The following is a 27,113-nucleotide window of genomic DNA, read 5'->3' as shown; positions in this document are numbered from 1 at the left end:
TCGTGGTGGTCAAGCTGGTCATGCTGGGAGCGCGCACGCCAAGGTCGGCTAGAGATAGCCGAACTGGCATTGCTGGGAGCGCGCGCGACAAGGTCGGCTGCTGGAACGAGGCCACGTCCTGTTCTTTGTCCTCTCGTTTTTGGTAGACCACCGGGCGCGTCAGGCGCGCTGCAAGCTACCTTTGTGTGCGAGAAAAGAGAGAGAGAGAGAGAGAGTGGTAGAAACGGAGAATCGAAGACGCGTTTGGATAGCTTGGGCAGAGGGCAGATCGAAGGGACGGCTGTGTGCGCGTTGTTTGGAGACTAGTTGAACGACGGTGCAAGCGAAGCGGGTTTTGAGAAGACAGCGAGCGGCAGTCCGTTCAGTGCGGGAAGATGTCAGACGTCCCGACTGCGGCGTCGCTTCGTGTCTTCGAACGTGTGTGTGCCCAAGAATGACGGCGGTGCCGAGGAGTATCGCCAATGCCATCCAAGCCACACGGATTTCCTCGCCTCTGCCGACCACGCAAGTTGCCGCTTCGCCCCCATCGCTGGCGGGACCCAGGTTCGCTTCTCTCGTCCGTGTAGTATTTTCGTCTGCTATTGCCTGTTTTTGGCCTGTGTCTAGTATTTTTTTCGTGTTGAGAGATAAGCAATCTGGTTTTATTAACATTGTAGACAATTTGCACCGAGAATCTGTGCGTCGGTTAGTACTGTGTCAGCGCCGAGGATGTGTAGCATTTGAGTTCATGTGAGGCTGCCGCAAGTACGAAAATAATAAATTGGATGCCGAGTTGGCTTTTCTGACGAGCTTGGCTTTTTTATTCTGTGTATTAATTTAAACAGGTTAAACTGGTTGGGAAGTTCACCAGCATGACCAGTTTAACAGCATGACCAGCATGCCAAACTGGGCATGCTGGGGCAATAACCCAGCTTGAAGCTGGGACCAGATCAACCATCATGACCAGTATGACCAGATCAACCAGCATGACCAGCATGCCAAGCTGGGCATGCTGGGGCAATAACCCAGCTTGAAGCTGGGACCAGCTTAAGCTGGTTTTTTCAATAGGGCGCCGACAAGCACTGCTAACGCGTCTGCTCTCCACCACCAAGTGTGCTCCTTTATTTTTCTCATATGTCTCGCTGCAAGTGAGAGGTTCTTGGGGCCCACGCATCACCTATCGGAGTACCTGCAAAGCACTTCTGTACACATGAGCGTCGCCTTAGAACACGTCGACTTGGTACTGACTAAATTGGAAGAAATGTCCGCTAATTCTAAAGCAGAATTACACAAAATTTTTGATGCCTGTGAAAAATCAGCTAATGGCTTAGGCGCAACTTGTGAGATGCCACGAGTAGTAGGCACGCAAAAGTATCGGGCTAACCAGTCTGCAAGCTCTGCGCGAGAATAGTTCAGGCGAGCGACGTTCATTCCCTACATCGACGATCTGCGGGCTTCTCTCGAGCGCCGTTTTGCAAGCCATAGATCAACGCTCAAGAGCCTACAGTTTGTTTTGCCAAGACAAGCTGCCAAAGGGAACTTCGAGTCTGTGCAGCCGGCATTCGAATTTTACATCGAAGACATGCGAACAGCGCACATTCCAGCGATAAGAGGAGAATGGGAAATTTGGCAAGCAAAATGGCAGAGAGCAACAGAGGAACAATTGCCGCGGTATGCGACAGACGCGCTATTGCGCTGCGAGGAGGTCTTGTTTCCCAATGTACACACCCTGCTGAAGATTCTGGCGACACTGCCAGTGACGACTGCGACTGCGGAACGCAGCTTATCCGCTCTCAGGAGGCTGAAGACGTACCTGAGAAACCGGACAGCTGAAGACCGACTTAATGGGCTGGCTCTAATGTCGGTTCATAGAGCGCCAGTAAGCGTCGACGAGGTAATCACGACGTTTATGGGGAAGCCACGCAAAATGAAGATCATATCATAAGTTGTACGTTGAGACTGGTTCCAAAGACAATTTTTTTTATCATATTGTTCAAGAGAAAATACAACGATCAGTGAAGTGTTTGCAGCACTATGTTAATATTTTGCTTTTCTTTTCATTTGTTCGATGTACTCCTATTTTCCATGTGAAGACGACCGTGTTCATTTTTTTTCATTTTAGAGTTCGTTTTGTTCATGACTTTCCCATCTGTAGACGACCGTGCTCATTTCTTTATTTTAGATTTCGTTTTGTTCATGACTTTCTCATGTGTAGACCATCGTATTAATTTCTTCATTTTAGAGTTTGTTTTGTCAATGACTTTCATTCATGTACTTTTTTCCCTCCAAAGTGAGTCAGGCGACATGGCGACAGGGCCTCGCGAGTTGCAGCAATAAAGCTTTGAATCCTGACTTCCTTCTTTTTTATGAGATAAATATGTTAATAAAGTGCATTACTATCATTAATATTAAATCGATTTTAAGATATGGAGTGTTGTCTCTAAAAATACAATTCCAGGGAAACAGTAAAATAAGTTCACTTATTATGCCCAGTTAAAAAAAAAGGAAAAAGGAAAGCACATCTACGGGGTAAATTAAGAAGCAATAAAGCGAAATGAAATCAAAAGAAATATTTTAGCCTAAAAATATCCTTTTGCGTCTTATATACTCTGATTGAAAATGCTTTTCTAAAAAGTGATATGCTAGTCTAGCTCTGGTGCATTCAAACATACCATATACCAACATTTAGATGACCATGGGTGGATGAAAAAAAACGTAACATATAAGTTAAAATGGGGCGAGTAGAAAGAGTTCATTTAATGCATTAAATAATGTTGCCATCGCACCCTGAAAACAAATCCTGGCTACGTGTCTGCACCCTTACCATTTATATGGCTAATCTGACGGCGAGGGCTTCGCAGCGGTGGTGTTGCGCAGTGCTCGATGTTTTTCTTGGCCAGACATGGGAAATGTAATGGGAAGGCAATGTCTTACTGACAACTAATTAAAACAATTGTATTTTACGACAGTAATTAGTAAAGGTAATTTATGAATAACTAGCTTGTAGTCTATTACATTTATGATGCAACGGGGACAAGTTTGCTCCAGCAATAGCTCGATCCCCCCCCTCCCCCCCCCCCCCCCCCCCCCCCCCACCCCGAAAAAACGTCCTGACTACGTGCCTGCATCCTGACGTAGGCTTTCCTTGCAGCATGCGCCACCCGAAAGCACTCCAAAGTCTCTGTTTCAGTATGGTGCCTGGATCGGGTCTTTGACTGGTGTGTTTAGCGTCCTATCCCACCCATACATCAAAAGTGGTCCCGATGTGGCAACAAATGACGCGAGTGTCATGCTGTTGCCTGTCGCAATCCTGGCGGTTGGCCGTAGAAATGCTGGCGAAAAGCTCGAGCGAACGCGAGTGTCGCTGTCGTCACGGCGTCCCTTTAGGCGTCCCAACTCCCGCTGCTTAAGCTTCCGTGAACTGTCACAGTGGAAAGCGACCTGCAGCAGAACAGGCATCTGCTACATACACCACAGCTGGTGGGACGCCGCCAGGGTCGCGACAAGCGACAGCATGACACTTTTATGACGTCATCAGGCGGAAATCCAGGGACCACAGGGGGGTACCTTACAATTTTTAGATCTACAGCTGAAACATCCATCCAATTTGTGCTGGGAATACGGCAAGCCAAATGCAATACCTCTCCTTCCATTTCACAGTTGTCACTCAAAACATGTAAAGGCTGGCATAGTACGCAATTTGATCAACAGTGCTCTGAAAAAATCATGTTCCCACTTTATTGAGCCTGCTCTCAAGCGCCTGTTTGACCGTTTTAAAGCCGCTGGGCACCCTCAAGATTACGTGTTCAATCAGTTGTTGTTTCTCATCTCCCTCAAGAAAAAGTGCCAAAGTGTTCTTCAACCCACAAAGCGTGTAGTTCTTCCGTTTTTTCACCAGATTTCACATAATCTTAAATCTATTGGTAATAAGTATGGTATTAGCACGGTATTCAGCAATGATTACAAACTGAATCGTTTGACTCCGTTTGCTTCCGCCAGAGCAGGGTGCACTAAAAAACACAAGGAAAAAGAGGTCAGTTGTGTGTCAGGAGTAGTATACAGGATCCCGTTTGATTGCGGATTATGCTACATAGGACAAACCAAGCGCTGTATAAACGATCGTCTCACCGAACACAAACGTTGTGTCAAAAACAAAGATCCTTATTCGGAAGTATCAAAACATGTAGTGGAATGCAATAATTGTCTACCCAACTGGGACTCAACAACAGTCATCTTATCAGAAAAGGATGATCGGAAGCGTTTGATAAAACAATCTATAACAATCATGAATCATGGGAATGCGGTAAATAAGCCATCCCTCACAATAGATAAAGAACAAAGAAAGTTTTTACAAATTTGATGTCTGCACGTCCTGTCAATCGATGTTTTGAGGCCTTTGTCCGATTTTAAGTCTTTTCGCTTTGTTGTTTCCTGGTCGTTGGTTCGTTGCGTCCTTCCTGTTATAGTGTTGGGGTTTTTTGAGGACTAATGCACTTTGGTCCTTCTACTTTGCTTTTGTTTCTGTATAAACGACCTGTTGTAGTGTTGGGGTCTCTTGGGGACTAATGCACTTTAGTCCTTCTACTTAGCTTTTGTTTTTGTATAAACTTTTCAGTTCTATTTTAATGCTTGTTTTTTGTTGTACTCCTTGTGGCACGGGTTTTCTTCTTTCTTCTTTTTTCTTTTTTTCTTTTTTTTTCGTCTCTTTTGTTTGTGAAGGTTTCTCCCTCTCTTTCCTTCGTCTCTTTTGATTTGTGTAGGATTTGACGCCTATATAAGCACCCTTCCTTGTCAAATAAAATTCAGCTGTGTTTGAGACTTTGTGTTTGTCCGTCCCTTTTGTCCCAGTCTCGGGGTTTTTGTCGAAATGTTTAACCACCACCAGCTCGTTTGCGCCCTTACCTTTTGTTCACCACTTTTTTGGCCGCGGTAAACACACCAGTCGGAGACGCGCTCCAGGCACCATAGTTTGTAAACGAATAACTGTACACGCCTCGCAAGTGGGCTCATTTTCGTCTTCTGCGCATGAGAAACGAAGTAGCGGTGACGTCGGAACGCCGAGCCCTGATTGGCTGATCGCGACCCCCTATCTGAGCGTCGTCTGCTCCTTCGCAACGTCGTCTGCTCGCAACGTCGTCTGCGTCTGTCTTACCTTTCCTGCGACTTTCAGAAGTGCTTTACAAGCAAGCTCGACTTCGCCTTTCAGAGAGGGCAGGCAAAATAACTCGAGCAGTACGTTGCTTTTGTCTAACAACGAGCAGACGCGCATCAAGGAGGGAAGTCGAAGGACTGACTGGCGAGGTGTCCCGAGGCGCCGAGGTTTGTTTGCTAAGAACCGAGAGTAAGCGTGTCAGTGTCCGCAAGTTCCCTTCCAAATACTTTTTCCCTCCTTTCGTGTGCGGCGAGACCCCGCATTCTTTAACGGCGTCGGCGGGTTGGCGCAGTTTACGTCGTCTGCTTTACGTCTGCTAGTAAAAGCGATGGCTGCTTTACCTTTCCTGCGTCTGTCGGACATTCACCGCTTTTTCACCGGCGAGAGTCACTGTGGCCTCGGGAAAAAAGGAGATAACAAGAGGAAGAAATTGACCTCTTAATCTAAAATTGGGGTCAGCGATCAAGGTATAACACAGAAAGGGCTCACAAGGGTCGCGCGGGCTTATTCCATTCAGCACGCCTGCCGGTCGTGGGCAGACGGTCGCCGAGTCGCGGAGTGCCTGCTAGGCCTAACTGCCGTACTCCCTTGGTCGCGTTCGGTGGAATCGTGGCCATTGGAGCTTTTCCTGGGTGTTTGTGGATCCAGCGTTCTTGTTCGTCGTGGTCTGTTTCAAGTACTTTTTACTTTTTTCTTGCTGCTTGAAGTCGGGACGCGTGAGAAGCGCACGTAGAAAAATAAACGTCCGTAGGTCGTGGAGATTGCGACGCTGTCGGCCATGCTGATTTGATCGTAAGAAGTGCTTAAGACAGCTTCGGAGCTGTCGTAGGATTTCGTCTTAACCTACGCAAAACTTACGAAAATTTCGTTTCGTGAATACGAATTTGTTCTTAAGTTTTGTCTTACGCACATTTTTGGCGTAAGATCGTTTCGTGAATCTGGCCTCTGCACTTCCGAAAGTCGCAGGAAAGGTAAGACAGACGCAGACGACGTTGCGAGCAGACGACGTTGCAAAGGAGCAGACGACGCTCAGATAGGGGGTCGCGATCAGCCAATCAGGGCTCGGCGTTCTGACTTCACCGCTACCCTCTGCGCAAGAAGCAGACGAACTTGCCCTCCGCATTTATTAAAACGTCGACGGGCAAGTAACCCAATGCTGGGCATAGCCGTAGCTAGCACTTGTGAGTCCAGAAACGGTCGTCGGTACAGGCCTCAAACGATCTCGCGTCTCGAGTGTGCACCTCGGGACTGGCACAGATGTGGCGCCGCCCTGCGGTCCCCAGCTCAGTAGTGGGGGTATGTGGATTGTTTCAAGATGCTGGATTGGGGTTAGAGCACTGCACGGGCCCGGGCCTACCCGAAAGCCCGGGCCGGGCAGCGTACGCTTCAGCCGGGCCCGGGCTACACCCTGGATGCATCCGGGCCGTCCGGCCCGGGACTGGGACGCATTCGGGCCGTCCGGCCCAGATCCGGCCCCGATCTCGGCCGTCCGCTTAGGAAGCATACAAGTTCAATCAATCGCTAAAACACAAGGGCAATATACATACAGAACACCAACTTAACCGACCGACACCCTAAAAGAGGGTCGCTCGTTTTTTTCGCAATTCGACGAACCTCCGGAACGCGGACCCGCACGCGGTCTGGGGGTTCGGGGGAAACGCTCCCCTTGAACATTTTTATCTTTTATTTTCTTTGTCCGCGCATTCTTTTTTCTACGGGTGGGTTGGTGAACGCGAGGCCTTCGCTGGGGTCATATCGTTGGTCGCCCTCGATGTGGGGTTTTCCTGCGTTGCGGTGTCCAAAAACAGGTCGCGTACGGGTCCGTCGATGGTTGACAGTGATTTGTAGGTGCACGTGACTCTGGACGAGTACTGTTCCCGGGCTTTAAGCACAATGGCCAGAAGCGTCGATGGGGACCTCGTGGTGTGGGTTGGGGCTGTCGGCTCCTCTCGGACGATCGTTTGACTTCAGAGAAGTCTGCGACCCGGCCAGCGATTTTGTTTTTCTTAAAGTTGTCAGGGGCTCTGGTGGACTGTCTTTGTGCCGTTGTGTATTTCTTTCCCGACGCAAAAAAAAGAAAAAGCAAGATAACCATATTTGCTGTATTTCTGGCTGTGATTTTGTTGTTTCAAAAATAACTAGACCAGTGGAAAACTCTCGTCGGGTACACGCTATCGCGGCCCGGGACGAAGGGGACGCATTGTTCGGCGTTCTGTAACGAGAACGAACTGACTTCCCCACACTACGTCGAGTGACAGCCCTCTCTGTGTGGACGCGTGAACGAAGCCGCCTGATTGGTTAAAGTTCACATGACTGACCCTGCTTTTATCTCTTGGTTTTTAACACGAATTGCTTCGAGGTGACTGCGACATGACCGCTGTCTAAGATAATCTTCAGCTACGTCGAGCTGACTTTGCCGCAAGTGGACAATTGTATATGCGGTTTTCAGTTTCCCTTTCGTGAATTTTAAAATGAACATCGCCAAGTTGAAGGAAGGACTTTCATCGGGGCAGCTGAAGCTTGTCACAAAGGACTCCAAACACAGTGATGTGTGGAAGAAATTTATGAAAGTTGTTGACGCAACCACGTCAGCACCGTTGGGACATGTCCAATGCAGCCACTGCAAAGCATTTTTGACCTAGGACGGCACCAAGACTGGGACCTCGCATTTAAGCCGGCACAAATGTAAGTCGTCCACTTCTGAGTGCGCGAGTGTTACTTCTTTTTTCGCTACGAAGTCCAGCATTCCTGCGATTGTCAAAGAGAAGTTGACAACGGCTTGCGTTGGCTTATGCGCCAAAGATATGGGGCCATTTGATGTAGTTCACGGAGACGGCTTTGTTCAGCTCGCAGACGAACTAATTAGCATTGGCGCCTGTTACGGAAACATCTCTGCGAATGACGTGCTTCCACATCCCACAACTGTGTCCCGAAAAGTAGCTGATGTAGCGAATGCTATGAGAGATGCCATGAGGCCTGTCATTGAAGCAGCAATGAAGGGAAGTCGCTGCGCTGTTACAACTGACATGTGGACAGACGACTACAAAAAGATCGCATATACTACCGCAACGGTTCACTACATTTATGAAAACTGGGTTCTGCAGAGCAAAGTTCTCTTCACTTGCGATTTTCCGAAGGAAAGGAAGACGGGCGAAAACATACGCAAAGAAATTGTTCGAAGGTTTTCAAAGCTTGGTTTTAGTGAAGACCTCCTGGCGAACGTGGTGTTCGCGACCGACCAAGGTGCAAATATTACAAGTGCTCTCCGTCCGTACACAAGGATGAGTTGTACTGCTCACATCTTGAACACCGTACTCCGGCATACATTTGACGAGTCGTTCGTGACAGAAGAGCTGCCCGCCATGCACGAAAACATCAAAGGTGTCAAGTCTGTTGTGACTTTTCTGAAGCAAAGTGGACTTGCTAGCGAGTTGCCACATGCTGTGTACCAAGATGTGAGCACAAGATGGAACTCCAAACTGGCAATGATCCGGTCGGTATTTGTCCAGTACGAAGATATCGAACGTATTTTGGACACCAGAAACAACTGCTTGCTTGATGAGGTGAACAAGTCTAACCTCAAAGAAATGAGTGATTTTTTGGAACCTTTTAAGGAGACAAGCCAAACCAAGCAAGCATCTTCAAGTGGAGCCTTGCGACTCATCGCTTACTGTAAAACTCAAAGAGAGGGCAAAGCATTTCCTGGAAGGCAAACTACAGCTCGAAGAAATGCACAAGATAGCGACATTCTTGTGTCCACAGTACCGACAACTCCGCATGCTCCCTGGAAACGAAAGACAATTGGTCTACGGCAACGTGAAAGAGAGGCTGTCAAGCGAAGCACAGCGGCTGGCATCAATAAGAGACGACGTGCATATTCGAGACAACACTTCAGCTCCCACGAAGCGTAGATGTGTGGATGAGTTCCAAGAATGGTGCGATGTGGAAGTAGTGCCAGAACAAAGTGATGAAGTTGACAAGTACTTGTGTGCCGAGTATGGTGGCGAAGGTGGAATGAAGGACTTGATGATATGGTGGCAGACTCACCAGATCATGTTCCCGCAACTTGCAGCCCTTGCAAAGAAAGTATTCTGCATCCCAGCCACAAGTGCCAGCAGTGAGAGAAACTTCAGTGCAGCTGGGTATGTCATGAATGAGCGGCGAACCTGCCTAAAGCAAGAATCTCTAGATAATCTCTTATTTTTGCACAAAAATATGTAATCATTGAACATTCTTGTTTTCTCGCAACTTTATGCTAATCTGTTGTAACCTCAGTTTCTTTTTTCTTTCCCATTGTATATGCACCTTGTAAATAAACCGCTATGCTTTGATTCTCGTGTTGTTTAACTTTTTTAACCGAGCTGTATAATACCTCTGTATGCTGGGTGTTGTCCCCAATGTCTAACTTGTTGGCTTCACATTATGTAATATGTTTTATATAAGATAATAATGTACTTTTCTAACTGACCACAGTCAGGTACGCAAGCTCATAGCCTTCTGAGTTGCTTCGATTCCTAGCACGAGCGCTTGTGCAGCTTGCAAATGCCGTGAACTCGTCGTGTAATAGATATTTAATGAGCAGGCCGAGGGCACCGATGCGGGCTCTTTCGAGCCCATTCTGCCTGTGTTTGGACAAGGAGGCGCTTCCGGGCCTGGGCCAGGGCTGAGTGCAGGCGCCAGCAGCCGGGCCGGGCCCGGGCCTGAGGTCAGGCGCCAGCGGCCGGGCCGGGCCCGGGCCGGGCACAATATGAGGGGAGTCCCGTCGGGCCGGGCCCGGGTCGGGTAAGACTGCGTGCCAGCGGGCCCGGGCCGGGCCGGGCCTCAAAAAGTAGGCCCGTGCAGTGCTCTAATTGGGGTGACTTGACGTGACGAGAAGTCAGGGGAATTCTTGCGGTATGAGGTTACTGGGTGCGATCGCCGTCCTTTCCCGCAGCTTGTTGTGGCAGGCGTGTTGTAGTTTTGCTCGGCAAACGCTGGCACCGTACACGGACTGGCTTTTCTGGAGCCTCAAAGATGCGATTGATACACATGTTATCTTGACTAACGGATCTGACCCCAGGAAATCAGTCAGACGATTGACGTCAGCCGGTGGATGCTGGAACGGTCATGCGTGACCGAATATCGGCTGCTGCCATCGAGACTCCGGCGATGACCATGCGCATCAGGTTCAGCAGCGTGACTACAAAGTCCTCATCAACCGTTGATGTTTCCGCTGCGGTTTCGGACCATGTCGTAGGCTCCATGTCTGCAAGCTTAAACAAAAAACACCGCGCCGAACACGCAACAGAGCAACAAAACACCAAGGTCCCAAAAAACGATAACTCCTCGAAAGAACGTCGTGGGCGCAGCACGAAGTAAGCCGAAACGAAGGGGGACAGACCCAATTGATCAGTCAAGGAAGCCCAATCAAGTGCCAACAGAAGGGCGGAAAACCATGTTGGGCGCCGTTGTGGTAGAATGCTCTTGAACGTAAAGTCGTCGTCTTAACGAACGAGAAATAACTGACAAATCGAGATAAAACTAGTAAAATCATACTAGGTCAATAACCGAAGCTATCCAAGTAAGCTCCAGGACCAGTTTGCTCAAAACAAAATCAGGAAGCGTTATGTAACACGGTATTATTCGTATTATTTATTCTATTTTCAGTACCACCCGAATTCCTCTATGCCGTTTGTGTTATTATTGTATAAACCAATACTGACAGCTGGGGCGAGGAACACCCCGGCCTATAGCCTCGTCATGCTTTTTTTTTTTTTTTTTTGATTCTGTCCTGCATACGATCGACTGATTTTGTTTCGGGCCAAACCAGCCCAGAAAAGACTGCCCTGATTGCCGGTAGCGGTGTCCTTTAATTGGGTGGATAGATGTGGATTAGTATACACCTGAGCACTTTGAATCGAGCGACGGTTCGCACCCTTCACTGTTTTTTTTTTTTTTTATATAACTGATACGTATTTTTCGTTCCCCCTTTCTTTCTCTCTCTCTTTCTCTCTTAATACCTGCCTCTCTCTTCATATAACGAATGAGCGTCAGACGTTTTGACATTACTTCTCCCTAACATTGAAATCCGTGTGACTGAAGTAACTCCGCACCCGAGCACGTGCATCTTCCTCTACGAATCGCCCGGGGAGAAAAAAAAAAAAGAATAATTATCATACTTTGAGTTATGTCTCCAGTTAAGCAACTTCGACATGGTTTTCATTCGGGCTTATCAAAATAAGTTTGCTCGAGCCTCGTGTTCTTCTTTTTCTTTGCTGTCTTTCCACCCCGGCGCGTTCAGTAAATAAGTCACGTAATTGAAAACTGCAAGGTGAGGCCCTTTACAATAAAGTATCAAAGTGCTCGCTCAGCCGTCTACACATTTCTGCATACCCCACGCACTTCGCGCATTTTCGTGAAGGAGTGGATTGCCGAGCTAGTTGGTTGTTGAACATGGTATTATAAAAGTGCACAACGACGAGACACAAGACGAAGAAAGGCGCAGGGCAGACGCTAACATGAATCTAAATGTTTCTAGAAATTTGTAGAGATTACCGCTTCGAAAATGTACGCATTTTGATTTCTGCGTGCTACAGTCTTTATCTATGGAGACAACTTTCCTGCTGCTATGCCTTTGCGCTTTGGCGTTGTGACACTTTTTTCTATGATAAGATATGTGCTTGCGTCGTAGAGACCCGAGAGCCGATGCTGGAATTTAAATAAAATACTTAGTTACAAGTTAGCGTTTGTTATGCGTTCTTCTTCGTCTCGTGTCCCTCTTTTCGAGCTATTTTAATAACATGTGCAAATTTCCGGTCTACATATTTTTGTCTTACACACTCCCATTCTGGTCGTGTCGATGTACGAATACGTTGAACAATATCAATCGAGCGGTAACTTGGGCTAGCAGATGCTTTAAATTCGAGCAGCTAAAGTATACTACCCTCACATGCTGGAGAATGACAAGGGAAGCCCCTCTTGCCTTTAGCATGGACATTCCCTGCCATTCTAGAGACACAGATAGTGGGTGTACGGTTTTTTACGGGTCCATATCACATGAGCGAATGACGTTTTAGCGAACAGCGACGTTTGAGCGAATCGACGTTTTAGCGAATCACGGGGGCGCGCGTTAACCCATCCGCCGCTAAAGCGCTGCGCTTACGCCGCTTCGCGGCGACAGTCTGCGGCGGCTCATTACAAAAATGTGAACCCAGTTGGCCCGCCCGAAAACGCCGCTTCGCGGCGTCCGACTATTCGCTAAAGTGTAGGGAGGCTGTAGTGAGGGTGGGCGCAACTCAAAACCTGGAGAGCGTTTGCAATTTAATGGCGGCGCCTGAGGGAGAGGATTCGAGAAAGGATATGCGCCAGTGTTGCCTGCACGAGAGCAGGCGCCCGCTCTGTTGCAACTCTGTTGCTCCATGCGCCTTTCCTCCTCTCGCCTCCCATTGCAAGCAACGAGCGCCTTGGCGCAGCCTCTCTCGCTTCCTTCTCGCACCAAGAATTGCAAACGTCGAGCGGAGCAAGCAAAGTTGCCAGACAAGCAGCAACGTCCAAGATGGCGGAATTTACCATTTTTCGCGTTAAAAAAATACTTAACCTATCGCAACAAAACTGGTGGCTATGGAAAAGTAATCATTTATACCTTGTGTAAATTATTCAAGCACCTTAATGGGCTTTCATGACCCGAGTTAGGAAAGAAAACGACCCTTTGCCCCACAGACTCCCAGCAAAATTTAGCAATTAAATGGCGTCCATGTCCCGTGATCGCCGATCTAGCAGTTGCACCCACCCTCACTTGAGCCTCCCTACTAAAGTGTCATTCGGTGAAACGTGGGCGTTCGCTAAAACATCATTCGATGAAGTGAGTGCCTCCCGTTTTTTATGGGCATTAGCTTGCGCCACCTATCCCTTGGCTTGCTACCTCAGTTCCCTCTCCTCTAGAACCCTGAAACTATCACCGTGAAAGTTCATTGTTTTCGAACAAAAAAACAAAATTACGATTTCAGAAGAAGCCGTTGTACTTCAGACACAAGTCCAACCGCCGTGGCTTTGTTGCCAGTTGTTTAGAATCTCATTCGCAGATACGAAAACTTCGCGGTGAACATTTAGCAATGCTAGTCCGTTTAATTTTAGCGCCCCAGTCGCATTGCGGAGATTTGAAAAAGACCTTTTACTTGCCGATGTCGTTACTGCAGAGTAGCCATAATTTGAAGCAGCTTTTGGGTTACGGTAAACATGAGAGACAGGCATGTTTCAAGTCCCTCTAGCGGACTCGTGGGATATTTGCCCAGCCTTTGGAGCCTCTTATACCAGAGGTGTAGCTCTCCGACAACCGAGAAGATTCCGTCCGCAACATCGGTATGGCAGCGCTCACACAAGAGGCGTACCGCGCCCTCGTCATTAGAATTCGGTAGTGGGTTTGACGACGGATTAAGAAGCACTTGAAATTGAGAAAGAAGGCTCTTGTGCTTCACAAATTGTTCGTCTATTTGTTCTGCGAAAGCTTTCAGGAATGGAATAAATAGGCAACGACGGAAGTGTTGTCCAAAACGTTTATGACCGGAGATAAATGGTGTTATCTGCAGTGATCGCATCCAGGCATACTTCTGCACCTGTCTAAAAATTCCTTTGGCATCGAGTTCCTAGTGAACCCGCTTCTTTGATCTAAAAGGCCAAAAGGCTCGGTGTTACGCAACGGCCATCTTGCATCGTGGAAACATCGCGTGTTTGGAGCGTTGCAGAGGCCGGCGGCAGCGTAAAGACGCGTTTTCTACTCGTTCGTCGTCATTCGCCGCAGAAGGTCTTTAAACCGCGGGGTAAGCCGTGAGACTTGCCGTCGAGAACACGTGAGAATTTTGAGGGAATCGCAGTGCCGCAGGAAAGAGGCGCACCTCGTCGAAAGCAAGTTTCTCCGTTTTCGCGGCGTGATTAAAGCTTCCTCGGCACGCCGAAGCGCTGCGTACGTCCCTGTGCCTTCGCACGGGGCTTTATTTGCGCGCTTGGATACCGATCAAGAATCGGCGCAGCGGCAAAGTTTTGAAGGTGTGTCGCACGTAGATGTCCTTGCATCACATATCGGCCACGGAGTTCTGGATTGGGGGGGATCGGGGGGGATCGGTGGCCGAGTGGGCTAAAGGTCCGTTCACACGATGCATCTTTTAGGCGCGCAACAGTTTCGCGACACTCAAGTTTCGTGAAATGTGCTCGTTCACACGTACCGCTTCACGTGCAACAACGATGACGTTTAGACTCGCGAAAATAGTTTGGGTGTTGACCATAAAGTGGCGCTACAGTTGAATTTTTCAATTCAATTCAATTTTTATTTTCAGATCAAGTAATACAAAATAAAGAGCTGGCCCACAAAATCAGCATTCTGCTTGTATGTGGGGCCAGGCGACCAACTAGAATACATGTTGTAACAAAAACAAAGAAAGCACTCCGCAGCACAAAACAAAAATGAAAGGAACACCCAAATAGCAACACAAATAAATACAAAAATGGAACACGTTAGAAGCATGAAATATAGGTGCTTATAGCCAAGTCTGCTCATGCAACCATGAAATAAAAGTACGAAATATCTGCAACGGTCAGGCTACGATATATACAGCTCAGATGCTTGACACCAATTCCTTACTTTTCTTTTTAGTGCCCTAGTGGAATCTATATTCATAAGGGACTCTGGGAGTTCGTTAAATAAAGAAGGAATGTAATGATTTCTGTTTTTCTTTCCATAGAGTGTGTATATTTTCGGAATGACGTATCTTTCAGTACGTCTCAAATTTCTAATTTTATTTACGACAGTTTTGTAGGAATTACTGAAATAATTATTTGTTATAGCTACGTATGTAAAAAAGCTTTTAAAAAACAGGATGTCCAGCTCTTTAGCTTTCTCTTGAGTTTCCAATACTTGATATGAAGTTCCATATGATATGTTGTTTATCATGTGCTTTAGTATCCTATCTATCGCTCGTGTTTTGTATTCTGAACAATGACCGTACAGTGTAATACCGTGCCGTAATGCAGCTTCCGCCAAAGATTTAAACACAAGTAATCTTATCTTCAAGCTGCACCTACTTTTGAGTTTATACAAATACGCTGATATGACTCGTAGTTTTTTTACAACACATTCCACCTGCGCATTCCACAGCATGTGTTTGTCAACAGAGACGCCTAAATATTTAACTGAACTGTCGTATGCTAAAGGTTTACAGCTGCAATCCAGACACTGCACCGAGTGCAAGCAAATATTTGGAGATGTTACTATCTGTTTGTGCGGATTTCGAAAACACATCAGTTTTGTTTTTGCAACATTCACAGAAATAAAATTCGCAGCAAACCATCTAATTATCATATCAATGTCTCTCTGAAAAACAGAAATTGCTTCATCATACTTTTCCCAAGCCAACATCATCAAAAAGCCAACATCATCATCATCACCATTAGCCATTCAGCGTCGTGTTCTCCATCTCCCGCCACATTCTAAGAGTCAAAATGCAGGCGAGCTGGTGAACAATCATAATTAAAAAATAAAACCTTAAGACAAGGAAACAAAAAAGGACATACACACCACCGTCTTAAAACCAGCACAGCATACAGCTGTCATTTACTTCCATTTACTTAATCTACTCTTAAATTGTCATTTACTAGCTGTTGAATTGTCATTTAATTACTGCCATTTACTTTATTTACTGTTGAATATGTATAATTTGGATGGAGGTTGACAAAGAAGAAGACTGTTGTGGAAGTAAATGAGAGCTGTACGCTCTGCTGGTTTTGAGACGGTACTGTGTACGTCCCTTTTTGTTTCCTTGTCTCAAGGTTTTATTCCTTAATTATGACTAAAAAGAGACGCGAATTATCATCATCACCAATTACGTCTTCGTCCATCGCTGGATTTTTTTCCGATATGCTACTCACTTTTCCTTCAGTGGTGCTTGACGTGCTTGCGGAAGCGCCGGCAGTATCCATCATTCGTGGTTTCGTTTTTTTTTTTTATTGGATTTGGCTCGGCTACAACACCGGCAGTGAAGTGGACTTCTCAAACAGCTCGCTCCCCCCTCAAAGGCCACGTGAGAGCGTTTCTGAGCGGCCATTGGTGGCGCCCCCAGAGTGATTGACACACTGATCTCTATGACAATTGCTGGATCGCGTTTGCCCGCTCCGCGATTGCGGTCACTGGCGGCCATCTTTAGGTAGAGTTATATCACCTCTAGCCAATGTAAGCTGCTGCAGCCGCTATCATCCATCCATGGCAGATAGCGTTTTGGCAGGTGGGTTGGCAGGCTGCGGTCAAAATAGCGTGGGTGATATTGCGTGCTTGATTAAAATTATTTGACGAAACATGTTTTTGAAACCCGGCGTGAACAGTAGTCCGGTTTCTGAGGACCTGGTAAAAGTTTCACGAAATCGAAGCACCGGGAGAAAAGCACCACAGCACGTATCGAAAGTCGCATCGAAAGAAGCATCGAAAGCAGACGACGGTAGGGAGTCTGCTTTTGATGCGAGCTGCGCTGCTTTCCGCCGGTGCTGCGCTTTCGTAGAACTTTTTCCGAGTCCTCAACAGGGGGGTAAAGGTGGGTGAGGAGGAGTGGCAAATCCCGTGCGCCGACATCCTGGGTCCCGAGTGAACGAACGCAAAAGAGAGCGACAGAACACGAGACAAAAGAAAGCAACGTTGCCATGGTAACGCGAAGAGTGAAAACTCTTAGCAATATAAACAGTGATAATTTAACGTTGTAAACTAAATTATGAGCCATTCCAACGCTTATAAAAAGCAATAAACTCATTACGCTGCATTAACTTCCCTTCTGTCGAAATCTCGGAAATCTGGTGGTTGCGCAGTTTCGTATTCCTCAACCGCGCCCAGCCGCGCCCCACTGACGAAGCCGGGTATATGGTTTAGTTTAGCGTTAACGCGAGGCCGTACATCTGCGCGCTTTTCAAAAAGAAAGCTTCGAAAGGAACGGGAATATCTTTCCACCGGTAAGTTCGTGAATTGTTGAAGTTCACGAAACTGCTCTGATGATGTAACCGTGTTTGGGACCCAGAAGGTCTGCCTGCATGATCCGCCGCTTGCGGCAGCCAGAGTGTATGGGAAAATGGCGGACCTTTTCCTCTAGAGTTAGTATGTATGATCTCTATGGTCCTCAAAGATGAGGCTACTGTTCACGCCGGGTTTCAAGAATCTGCTTCGTCGAACAACTTCAATCAAGCACGAAATGTCACCCACGGTACAGTGTACTAGATCTACGGCTATTTTTGTGGCAGCCTGCCGCCATTGCGCTGTCCGCCATATTACTATGACGGCTAGAGATGATATAACTCTACCTAAAGATGGCCGCCAGTGACCAACGCGATCCAGCAAATAGACATAGAGATCAGTGGATTGACAGGACTCGGCAAAGTTTCAGCGAAAGCTCGCTCCAGAAGCGAGGTGTGCGCGCAACTTTTTTTAGATGCGCACGTCCTTTTCGGACTCGTTCAGACGGCGCAACCATTTCGCGAAACTACGTTTCGCGACACTAGATGCGTGTTCTCAACGGCAAGCCTCACGACTTACACAGGTTTTTAAAGAACTTGTTCGGCGAATGACGATGAACGAGAAAAAAAAACGTGTCTTCGGCACGCTGCCGCCAGCCAAAAACGCTAAGGAAACGCGATTTTGCGACATGCAAGATGGCCGTCCGATGGCCGCACTCGCGCTGCAGCGACCAAACGGGGATGCGCGATCCAGTCGCTGCGATGCGTTCCCAGAGCCGTATATGTAGAGAGTTTGGCCATTCGTTGGGAAGTATAGGAGACAAATGAAGCGGCGCCATTGGCCGAAAGCGGGCTGGGCGTGTTCCAGGGCGTCTTCAAAAATTCGAATGTGACCAACCAGAAGCCGGAAATAATACCCTGGCGGTGGTCGCGAGAAACAAACCTGATAACTGCATTGGAGTAACTCTTGATGGCTGAAAATATGGTACACGTGATGTTTCAATCACACTCATCTAAAATGATGGTGGAAGAGTGCGACTAGCGGAAAGATCGACATAATCCTTAGGCCAAACGCCGAGCGCCGGAAATCTGCCGTCAGAGCGGTCACACTCTGTCCGCGCAAAACAGAGTTGAGCGGCGCATTCGTTTCTTACATCTTTCTGCATGATCATGATGAAAACAACACGTGCACCCTATTTTTAACCGCAAAGAGTTACTACACTTCACTCTTACGCACTTATTAAAACCATATACGAACATAGACCTTCGATGATCGATCGGCTCAGAATTGTTTCTCGCTACCACCGCTAGGGGATTGTTTTCGGCTTCTGGTTGGTCAAGAGAGCATGCCAAGCCCTCTTTCCGAGTCTGCCGCACGCCCTGGCTCTGCCCGCGCCTCCCATTGACCAAACTCTCTACATATACGGCTCTGTGCGTTCCCTTTCCCTCCATCCACTTTATCCCGCCCATGTTATAAACGTACTCACCAGGGACCGCCACCAATCCACCAAATTTTACACCGCGTCCTCTAGCAACAGCATTTTGCAACTAGGGGCTGTCTTGTCTCCAGCAGGCACTGGATGGCGCTGCCGTCAGTTTCATCGGTTTCATTGTGACAGACTGGTCCCCAACTAGCGCGACCGAGCATGTAAAGTTGATTGATAAATAGGCCAAAGGACCGGCCAGAAAGCGATCAAGGTAGGTCACACCTAGTGCACACCCATTTTGCGTCCACAATAGCCACCGTTCCGAAGAAGAAGAGCGTTCGCGGCAGCGTCCGTTGACGCTACATAGCGTGCTCCCAGCGAGCTAGGCCTAGCGCTCTGGAGCGTACTTTTTCTTTTCTTCGGCAAGCTTGGTTTTGGGCGCTGCTTCAGTGTCAAGGTTAGGAATCTTTACGGTTGTTAATTCCAGCGTAATTCCCGTATGACTAGGAGCATTGATTTGTACGAGCGTCTCGAACGTGCGCGTAAATATTTGGCGGCATGTTTTTTTCCTCTCCCCCAGATGAGCGTGTGCTTTCTAACGGCGTCGCTACTGGATTGCAGCATCGAGCCGCAGCTGTATTTCCAAAATGTAAGTGCCGACCCGATGGAAGTCCCTCGAAAAGTAGGCGCGCAGCACCGGTGGATTTGTTAGAAAAACAAATGAAGTGCGTGTGGGAGTGAAAGGGGGATTCTTGGCAGCGAGCGAGAGCTGATCGACTTGTTTTGGGTTTTTCTTAACTTGGCTCTATGAGTCTCTTCACTGACGAGAGCAGCGGGGCGTGTCTTTCGGACGCCTGTAGCGTTGCTTTAGCACGCGCTCCATTCCTTGCTGCTATGCATTGACTGGGAGGGCTGAGAGACGCCGGTGCGTTGTCCAAGGGCTCGCGCTGAAGGAGGACCTGCTCGAGCTCCTTCCTGCCACTCGCACCTCAGTGGCAGCGGATTAGGGGCGGCTTTGCAGGTCTCTTTCGTGTCGTCTGCTACTCAACGCCGGCGTTACTCTTTCCCCGTTTTCTTTCTTTTTATGTACGCGGGAAAAGAGAACGGGGTTTTTCGCAAATAAGATACACCTTGTTGAACTCTGTGTCCGGCCATATGTTGGGATTAGACTCCAAGTTTCGCAGCTTTGTGTTATCCGATTCAAAAGTGATAAGCAATTTTTGGAACTTTTCGACGAGAAAATCGCAGGCAAGAGAGATTGCGAAGACCTGGACACAAATACTGTCTGCTGCCGGGAATGGGTCTCGTTTCCTCGCTTAAGATTACCGAAAATCGCTTGGCACTTTTGGATCAGAAAACGCAAAGTTCCGAAACTTGGAAACCTGGTCCCAACCGCGAGGGCTACATTCTGGCGGAGCCTTACGCTTTTCGCCAACATGCTCGGTTGTGTTGGCCGATACATACTGACAAGGGAATCAATAAATACTCCCGAATTTTCCTTCCGTTACAACTACTTGGGTTTTTCTGCCATATCCTCTCATCGTTGAATTTTTTAGTTGCCCAAAAATAGCTGAACAACTTTTCTCGTCACACGTTTAAGAAGGAAACAGACAGACAAACCGTCTGTTCCTTCATCCCCAAATGTGAATCATACAGGGGCGGATGCAGGAATTTCCTGAGGAGGGGTCAGGTGTTGGTCAGCGTACCTTTTGTTTAGAAACCCCCTCCCTCTCTCTCGTTTCACGCCCTAAATTTTACACATGCAGAACTCAAGAGGGGGGTCAGGACATCCGGACCCCCCCTCTAAATCCACCCCTGGAATCATATAACCAAACTGGTCTTGCCAACTTAAATTTCTTTAGTTTTGAAAGTGTGTTTTGATAGTTGCTCATAATAGAAAATAATTAGGATATGACTTTCTGGATATAACTGGAAAACACAGATAAACTGCCACCAGTGGAAAACATACAAATTTCGTTAAAAAAAATTTGGATTTCTAGTGGTTCTGTCAAAACCCTCCCGTCTAAGACATTCACAGTGATTCCACTCTTGCGCAATTTTGTGCCAAAGGCAATTTCCTGCGCCGTTCTGATAAAAATGGCGTGGCTGGCCGAATTATGCGGCTACTTGCACCACCTATCTAGCTACATGCAACCTGAGCTGCGGCAAAATGAACTACATCTAATGGCTGTGCTGTTAACCGAGGCAGAGGCCTCTTTTCGAGGTAATCCTTTCAAGAGCATGAATAAGCTGGTAGGCATATGTGAAAATATGCAAAAGGTGAAAGGGACGGGCATTTTATAGGTTCTCTGTGTTTAAAATAAACAATGCACAGTAAGTAGCATAACACTTGTGTCAATATTTATTATATGAGAAACGTCTGTTTAGTAATTGCTCACATTAGATTTCTATGAAAGATATATTTTTCGTAGGTAAGCATTACCTACATTACAAAGTAACTTGTACTGTGTACCGAAAAAAAAAAAAAGGTAGGAGATTGGCAAAGTAACTAAATTATCATAAGATTTCAGAACTGCCTGTTCAAATGTACGTTGGGGAATGTTATTGGGGAGGAGGACAGACCGTGACGCCCCAAGCGGTTAACTTTACAACTACACGGATAGGGACATTAAATACAATGACTCGGCACTCGGCCAACATAACCGAACTCGGCGTCAGCTTTCGGCTGGAGTTCGTGTTCTCCCGTGAGGGGAGGAGGGGCTCTTTTGTTTCCACCAGGGCTTGCATGAACAATGCAGCATGCACGATCCCAGCTCAGCACAAAAGCCGAAGTGGGTCAAGCTCGTATTCTCTGAGGATAGATCCGGCACTTAACCTCGCTTCGTCGATTGTTAGTATTTTTTGCATTAAACTGTGCCCCGCGCTCTACTGTAGAAGATGACATGGACATGCCCGTAAGGCCTGTCGGCATGTGCACAGGCCTTTTGTTGAGTAAACACCGAGTTTGGGGAAAACAAACGGGTCAGAGCGCCCCTTATAGACCATTCCGTTTAGCGCTCTCTGGGCGGCACCATTTTGTTCGACCGCAGCGCCCTCTCCACACATCCGGGAAGTTCAGCGGGTTCGGCGGGGTAAAACGAGAGAGAGGGCACGCGCCCGACTCCGCTAGCAGTTGTCAAACCGGGAGGTTGCCGTTCTCCATCTTTGGGCTGTATACACTCCGTGCGGGAACTATAGGGGGCGCTTTGAAAAACGCGCGTAGCGCCGCTATCGGAGGAGCTGGCGTTTAACAGTGAGGCACGTTCAGCAGCCTGCGGCGCCTTTTCGCATGCCAAGCTGTGGCGGCGGAAGCGCGCACGGACGAAACTTTTGCTTTTTGAGCCGATAAGTTCAGGGTGACGTTGCATGAGTGCTGGGGCAGAAGGGCATTTAGCTGTTCTCCACTTCTTATATATTGAGTTTGAGTCGTCATTAGGGGTAATCCCTCCGGTTGCGGCCAAAAAAGGAGTTGGAGCAATTTTCCGAAAAACAAGACGGCTGCCACCATAATTGCTCTGAGTGGGAAATTTATTTCGCTCGTCGCTGTAAACCTAGGACTGCTGGAACGATGATATTTGGAGGCGAGTGAGATGTTCATTAAGTTTGTGCACGAGGAGTGCCAAGTGTGTGAAAGTTAGGTTTCTAACGAATAAAGAAATAAAGCTCTCCGGGATATCCAATATTGGACCCAAAATGTTGTGTTATAGCGGGCGGTGCAAAGTGCAGATTTGGGCACACGGGTGCTTGGACTTGGCAGTAACATGACAAACACTTATTATACCAAAAAGAAGTGGCATAGGGAAACCAGGTGGAAACTTGGTTTGGGCGGCGTAACTCAATGGGAACCGGTTTTGACCATGAAAAGGGTGTCGAGAATACCACTGGTCGGGGGAGGTGGAGACTTTAGAGGTAGGAAGGGACTAGTGGATTTTACTTCCAATTGAAACAACTTTACGAAAGGTGGTTCCAAAGCCGAGAAAACAAAGTTGTCGGCCAACACACGGTTTGGCCGTCAAGGGCTTTTGCGGTCAGCTGTTGTGTAATAACCTGTTGTGCGAGGTGCTGATTTTCAGCGCACAGGTACTTTGACATGACCGTCACTTGACACAACACTTATTATAACAAAAAGAGTTGGCATAGCGAAACCAGATGGAAATTTAGTTTGGGCGGCGTAACTGAATGGGGAACTGGCTTTGATCGTCAAAGGCTGTCCGATAATACCACTCATCGTGGGAGGTGCAGACTTTACAGGTAGGGAGGGACCAGTGGACGGTACTTCTAGTTCGAACCACTTTTCGACAGGTGGCTCTAAAGCCTAGAAAAAAAAAAAAAAAAAAAAATGTTGTCTACAGAACTCGGGGTGTCAGCGTTTTCACATCCAAAAGGAGGCTGATCAAGAAAGAAAGCACACCACATAAACTTCCATACTCAAACGTCGATTCTCCAGCGATTCCGAGTTTCATTGTTGTTTTCTTTAGATTTATATTTCTCACTTTTTTACCGTCCGAATCTTTCTTCATGAAGTACAGATTGCGTGCCATACTTGAACGGCAATATCATCGACACGGACGATGAGGACGAAACTTCTTTGGAGGGCATTCCTCCAACGACATTGGCACTGCATACCCGCGAGTGTGGGATGGCATTTCAGTTTGTCCCATCGGCGCTGACACATGTAGGCGTTACTGGTACGAAAACAAACGCAGAGCGCAAGGCGGCAGTGTAGAATATGTCAGCCGTGCCGACACAGTGGCAGACATAATCGGAAGACCAAATTTCTCGCGTCGTACGGCACGGCTCCATCGTTGTCGCTGTCCCACAAAACATCGGCGAGGTGAAAAACTGTGAAACGTTGTCTCCACGAGATACGACGCATAACTATTGAAGCACTTAATGACGCAGCGCAGACAGCACTTCATGCTGTGAACCCAGCGCAATCGCACCACTCCGACTTCAATGCGTACCAACGTACGCGGCGTAATTTCGGTTTCGTTTCCTCTGGGGTTCTCACTGCCTACCTTCAGTACCGGCCGCGCGGCGGCGCGCCAGTCGCGTCGCACGGAGCGAACATTGAACTCTCGCTCGTGGCTGCCGTTGTGAAGTGGTTCGCGTTCTTAGAATAGTTGTGGCTACTCCAAAATCAGCCTATAGCTTTCTGTTGTTCTATTTTGCTAAATGCATATCTTTTATTCGTTACTTAAATAGCAGTTGAGTCAGCCGGCAGCACTACCCTCAACTACTCCGTGTATGGGGCAGGAGAGCACGTTCTATTTATTATTTCAGACATTAACTCGTGGTCGCTAAAGGCCTACACCAGTACGAACTTGTGTATAGTAAAAAAGGTACAGCAACCGGATTTACTTTTCGCCAAAGAGACCGGCCAATCTGACACAGTTTTCCCTATTTTTTTTTATTTGCACGCAGGTAACAGCGCAATTGGACCCTGTGAGTCTTTTTATCTAGCATAATATTACACGACAACTGGCATACCAAAATCTGCGCATCTGCGCTTGAAAGCTCCAAAATTATGCTATTTTAAACAGAGTTTGCACGCCAGCCGGACGCTAGCTACAGGCCGCTCGGCGGAACGGACGACACGCGGGGTGAGAGGGGGAGTGCATTTTTTTTCTCTTCTACCCTCTGCTATGACCCTAATGGAACGGTCTATAGTTCGATCTCCTGCCCAATAGAGGTCCAAATTTATCAATCGTGTGGTCCAAAAGCAATTTTAGTTGCCCCTAAATGCTCGAAAATTCGTTTGCATGCGCTCCGAAAATTGCTCCGAGTCACAGAAATTTCGAGCTTGATTGAGAATCGAGTTGATTTCCAATTTCTTCGAGGTAGTAACTTGGAAGTTACGAATTTACGTTTGAAGTGTTAAAAATTTTTGCAGGGAGATTGAACTGCACACTTTCCAATCAACGGGAACTAAACGGCGCAGGGGCACTGGAACACGGCGCTGACTTACAACTGAGCTTCAAGGGATCCGACAACGCGTATACATCCAAAATGTGCCCGAACGAGAAGGAACGCGCACATTTTCTACTCTATCCGCGTCCCCGCGCCGTTTATTACCCGTTAAAATGAAGTACCAGCTAGCGCATCCGCTAACGCTACTAGTTTCCCAATAGAGTTTCCGCAATTTCATTAAAAAAAAAAAAGCGAAATGCGCTAAAAATTTTACCGAAAACGTGGCACATTTCTTTTATGCCGCAAGTATTTGTTCCTTCTGAGTAGCTTGGTATTGGCGGTACTTCCTGTACTACTCCTTATTTCCCCTAACTCGTGAAACCAGCGGGGGGTGGTGCGACGATTTTCAGACTTTGAGACAAGTACCTGCGGGAATGAATCCGCGTCAGCTACGGAACGAAGAACAGAAAAGCGTCTTTTGATTGAACTCTGGCAGACCAGCAGGGTTTCCCGTTAGGTTCAGGTCCCCCAGCCGCTTCCTCCACGATTGTGGACTTTTGGCGGCGAGCGATCGGCACGAAAGAGGAAAAGAGGAAAAGAGGTACAAATCTATGTTGCCTAAGGGTTTAACTTAGCAAACCTGCCTCACGCATCGCAATCGTTATGTTAAGTTAAACGACTGCTTAGAGGTCGGTCTTGGACAGGTTAAAGTGAAAGTTCCTCTCCCCTTTGTCCACTTCCGCAGCGCGATAGCTGGAGAGGAGGTCTACCAAAGTGGAAAGAGGTGGGAGGAATTTCCTTTCAGCCACCAACCAGAGAGAACTGCTAACTTTGGGTTTTTAATGGGCATTACGCAGCTGAGTACGAATGCATGCCGGCCTTACTGACAGGGAACTGCACCTAATTGCTCCAAACTAACGTATGTGCTGCTCGAAAGCTGCTCCAAAAAGCGATTTTTTTCCGATACACGAGGTTTTGTTCCTCCTTCAAAAATTGCTCCAAACTGGCCGGACTGGTTCGGAGCGAACAAAAGCCAGTTCACACATTTGCGTGGTGGGCTGCGTTCAAAGCGACCGGAATGACAGCGGCGACCAAGGAACAGGGACAACTGTTCTCCATCCAGTGGGTGGCTACCGATGGAAGCATGAGCCGCAGTTGTTCCAGTTGTTGTCGTTGGCTCACTGCGCGCGCGACCTGCACAAATCTGTGAACCGGGCTCCAAACGACCGCAACGAGAGCGTGGCAACAAATGCCAAAAGTAGCTTCTGGAAGCAATCATTTTGACTTCTCTGGATATGGGAAAGAGCATTAAAGGGGCGGTGCAACAACTTTTCTTCTACTTTGCGCGACCTGTGAAACACCCGTTCGTTTCCTCCCCGCGCAATAAGAGTAGCGGAAAAAAAGGAAAGAAAAACGAGCAGCGTTGACCCCCTCAACTCGGAGCCAGAACAAGCGGCCTGCTGATGGCGAGCTTCCACACTTCTCTCCCAACGTGCATTCCACACCATCGGGAATGCCGGTCATAGCAGCCTATTAATGGGAGCTCGTTGAGAGCGTGCGCTCTAAACAACGCCCCCAAATATGACGCCAATGTTGATCGTAGCCACGCGCTGGGGTTGGCAAAGCGCGGGACACGCGCCGAGTTCCAGACATTCTCTGGGGTGGGCTCTTGTCGTCATTACCGCGATTGGACACGACCGACTATCCAACTGCTTGTCGAGCTATCGATTATCACGCGCCCAAATGGAGTGCTCTCGCAATGGTCGGCTTCAATCTATGAGCCGCACTCAAATATCGTCACTGAGGTACTATGCCGACACTGCGACCCCCACTCTACGTCATCAAATTTTGCGAAGGAGAGACTAAGAAAACGCTCGATCTTATCCTCGGAAAGCCACAAAAAATTGGTATAACATTTTTTTTTTTTCTATTTTTAATACTTAGTGTGTGCCTCGGATAGACCGACGACCTTGATTATATTTGGTGGTTGTGTCTCAAACATTGAGAACTGCACGTGACGACGGAGAAGAGAGTCAGTTCTCGATCGGTGGTTTTCGGGCGCAAAGGAATTTCGCCCCGGAAATTGTGTTCTGGTAGTTGGGTTCTCGTCTAGTACAAATAAAAATCTCGGCTAGCGGAGATACCCTGTCCCTTTAATGGTCCTAGGGAAACCCAACCAGTCCTTAGGACCATGAAAGGGACAGGCTGTTTATGCTCTGTCAGTGTCTGGACAGGGTTGTTTTTTGTCATGTTTTTCTTTCGGTTCTTTTGGTGGAGAAATTTTAAAATGCTGTCTTCTGTGCATGGATCTCGTTCCTCGAAGGCTTCTTGGACGTTTGAGAGACAACGTCTCGACGGCCAGATTTGAGCCCTGCTTGTTTGGCATCGTTTGTTCACGGCCTCAGCTGCGCTCAGATTCAAATAAAACATATTTTAATTTGTCGATTTGTTTCAACCGTGCCGCACGAACGGAAAGACACGGTAGCGCAGGGTATGTGACGACACACTACTTTGACGACCCTTATCGCGGCAATCAGGCCGTAGCACAGAAAGTTCACCGGTGATAATATTGCCACGCGCGTGCACGTGCACGACCACGCAAACTCGGCCACGCACGCGCACGCTCGGCGACGCGCGTGGCAATAGAGTACCGTTGAGTGTAGACCCTTTTTCTGTTTACAAACATG

The 27,113-nt window shown here is 47.7% G+C and overlaps 1 protein-coding gene across 1 annotated transcript in view; it reads left to right on the top strand.

Annotated features, from left to right (window-relative positions):
* Positions 1–18,635: 18,635 nt before the first annotated feature.
* Positions 18,636–27,113, top strand: part of LOC8026833 (trithorax group protein osa) — a 56,602-nt gene continuing 48,124 nt past the window's right edge. Inside the window, exons 1-2 of the mRNA XM_029967186.4 lie at positions 18,636–18,787; positions 19,097–19,165. The gene's annotated coding sequence lies outside the window, so the exon portion shown is untranslated. The remainder of the gene's footprint in view (positions 18,788–19,096; positions 19,166–27,113) is intronic.

The sequence above is a fragment of the Ixodes scapularis genome, unplaced genomic scaffold (assembly GCF_016920785.2).
Source record: "Ixodes scapularis isolate PalLabHiFi unplaced genomic scaffold, ASM1692078v2 PGA_scaffold6__148_contigs__length_123643588, whole genome shotgun sequence".
NCBI lineage: Eukaryota > Metazoa > Arthropoda > Arachnida > Ixodida > Ixodidae > Ixodes > Ixodes scapularis.
The sequence above is the reverse complement of the archived record's forward strand: the minus strand, read 5'-3'. Positions and strand labels throughout refer to the sequence as shown.